This window comes from Mandrillus leucophaeus, unplaced genomic scaffold (genome assembly GCF_000951045.1).
Source record: "Mandrillus leucophaeus isolate KB7577 unplaced genomic scaffold, Mleu.le_1.0 Scaffold886, whole genome shotgun sequence".
NCBI lineage: Eukaryota > Metazoa > Chordata > Mammalia > Primates > Cercopithecidae > Mandrillus > Mandrillus leucophaeus.
In genome coordinates, this window is record NW_012109652.1 from 675,347 (window position 1) to 678,273 (window position 2,927).

The 2,927-nt window shown below is 61.3% G+C and overlaps 1 pseudogene across 1 annotated transcript in view; it reads right to left on the reverse strand.

Annotated features, from left to right (window-relative positions):
• LOC105531436 overlaps positions 1 to 2,927 on the reverse strand; it is a 51,261-nt pseudogene that overhangs the window by 3,650 nt on the left and 44,684 nt on the right. Inside the window, exon 3 of the transcript XR_001004802.1 lies at positions 2 to 2,924. The product of XR_001004802.1 is annotated as a myotubularin-related protein 5-like (transcript). The remainder of the gene's footprint in view (position 1; positions 2,925 to 2,927) is intronic.

A 2,927-nucleotide genomic window follows, 5' to 3' on the forward strand; every position in this document is an offset into this window, starting at 1 on the left:
CCAGGTCCATGACACCCTTGCACTCAGTGTCCACACGGTGGCCGTAGTAGCGCAGCTGGTGCTTGGTCTTGTCCAACATGAACCAGCGTGCCTTCCAAGGCTTCATGAAGGCCTCTTTCTTGTACAGAGTGCCCTCATAGGACCTGTTCTCACTCTCAGCTGTCTGGAACTGGCTGTACAGGGTGCTGGTGCTGCAGTGGGCAGCCTGGTGGGAGCCAGATGCGGTCGAGCCACTTCTCTGGTCCCTCTCCAGGCTGAGGCTCAGGGTGGAGCCCAGGGGTTCCTCCTGCTGGTACATAACCAGCGAGCAGCGGTGGTGGGGTGCAGGGGACGCTAGGAGGCAGCTAGGGGTGCCACGTCCATCTGGCCGGGCTTCGAGGCACTGTGCAGCCTCATCCGTTCCCAGGTGTCCTTCCAGCGCTCAGCGGGTCAGCCCAGCTCTGTCTCCAGCCTCTGCAGCTCCTCCAGCAGGCGTGAGATGGCGTCAGGCTGGGCTCCGGGGCAGCTGTGGTAGCAGGCCACACCATACTGCGCCTGCTCTGGGGAGTGCCTCCCTCAGACCATTCTTCCTTTGGGGCTCAGGGGGCCCCTGGGCCAGTTTCTGGTCATAGGGAGGGCCCTCAGCCAGCATCTCCTCAGTGTAGAAGTCCTACACCTTCAGACTGGACACGTTGTTGTAGGTCCGCAGGACCTCTGTGTCCTCGGGTGCATGCATGTAATTGTGGAACATGGGTATCCTCTTGCTCATCCGGTCCACACACAGACCTGCAAGGCAGCTGGCCCCTGCGCTGCCCCTTCTCTTACAACAGCCCCAGCTCAATGTGCTCATAGTCAGAGTCCAGCAGGAAGGTCCGGAAACAGCGAGACACATGGTGGTAGCCAAGGAACTTGAGGTAGAACTGGCTGAACTCAAACTCCGTGGGGAACTGCAGGTGGACCTGGTGTAGGCAGTCCAGGAACTACAGGAAGATGGTGTGAAGCTGCTGCTCTGTCCAGCCAGAATGTGGTCTCTCCAGTGGCTGAAGCGATGACTGAAGGACAGCCACTCCTTCTCCACCAGCAGGCAGAACCCCTCCAGCATGCGGTAGAAGGGGTCTGACAGCAGCTGCACCAAGGATACCACCTGCGTGGTGATGGCCCAGCCGTCCTCCAGGCCCATCAGCACGGAGGAGCTTGAGTACAGGAGCTCCCCACCAGCACCAACACCTGCAGCAGCTTGTGGATCTGAATCAGCCACTCCAGTCCTCCAGCAAGGGCAGGAAGGAGGCTAGGCTGGGCTCAGCAGCAGAGCAGCCTGGGACACATGCCTTCAGCAGCTTCTTGAAGCTAGCCTTCACCTGCCGCTCCTGGAATACCTCAGTGGGCACCAGCTCCCACTGCTGCAGGGGATCTGGCCTCACACTCTTGAGTTGGACTTTGTCCCCGAGGATGTAGAGGGCTGCTCGCTGCAGCCACAGGAAGTCCTGGTTGGGGGGCAAGGGGCAGCCGTTGGCCTGGGGTGGGGCCAGCACGTCTCTGCCAGCTAGCCAGGTGCCCACATTGGCTCCAAGCCCACTGCTGCGCCCACTAATCCCGACACTGCCCCCACTTACCTCGGGGTGCAGTCAGTCTGGAGGCTGAGGCTGCCATGGGGTTGGACAGTGTGGTGACCCTGGCTCTGGGGCTGGGAATGTGGCTGCCCACGTAGGCTGAGGAGAAGCCGCTAAGCGTGTTGCATCCGGATGCACCGGAGTAGCGGGGCATGGAGCTGACCACAGCCTACAGGTACTTCTTCTGCTCCACACTACTGGAGTCCGCCTGGAACTGGAGGAGAAGGTGCGTTCTGGGCTTTAAAGAGGCCGACGACACCTATGCCATGCAGGCCCCCAGAACGCAGCAGTATTGCCTTGGACCGCCCGCTGCCCCAGCAGACCACGGGGAAGCAGTTCTGGCGGTAGCAGTGGGACACATGCTGCAGGGCGTTGTCCTGGACACTCTGGGGCGCGATCAGCAGCCCCGGGTAGCTGCAGTAGATGGTATACATGCGGTTGACCGGAGAAATGCAGAAGGATTCAGACTTGACCCAGCTCAGGCGGCTGCTCAGGGTGCCCAGGCCGAGGTACTGGTAATCGCGGCAAGTCCTTTCCACCAGGAGGCTGCTCATGGTGATGCGGTCTGAAGGCTCCAGGGCTGAGGACGGGGTCAGCGTGCTGGGCTCCAGCTCCTCAGACACTGAGATCTTGTCCTCCTGGTCCTCAGGGGGCTGGCCCCAGCGCTCCTAGCTTGGGGGGTTGTACTTCTTGCGAGCGACATGCTGCCGCCAAATGGTCTTCTTAGCATTCTTAACCAGGTTCTGGGACAGGGTTCTGAGGGAAAGACCCTTGTTCTTGGTGACACGGGGTGGCCTGCCCAGTGTAGACACGGGGTGGCCTGCCCAGTGTGTAGGCAGAGCCCAGGGTGAAGGAGAAGGTGGCCCTGACATCCAGCGTGTACCGCAGCTTATGCAGCTGCTTGCAGAAGGGCTCGACACTGTCAGACCCCACCTCGTCATCAAAGGCCATTTTCAGCAGCTGGAATGTGCAGGAGCGCAGCTGCAGCCCGTCCTGCAAGAGCTGGTCCACAGGGGTCTGGACGCTGATACACTTCTCCTTGGTCAGCGCGGCCACCGGGAAGGAGCGGAACACCACCTGCTCCCCCACCAGGGGGTCTGTGAGCATCCCTGTGAAGATGACGTGGTACGTGATGAGGAAGACGGCGCCCTCAGCTGGGAGCAGTGCTGGCCCCCCTGCACTGCCCCCGGCACCCTCCTCACGCCCATCCGGTAGCAGGTAGATGCGCAGGCTATCCAGCACACACTCCTCACCAGACAGCAGGCGCGGCCTCAGTAGCTTTGGTTTCTGGGTGGGCATCAGCCTCCAGTTCTCCCGCTGCACAGCCTTCAGGGTCTC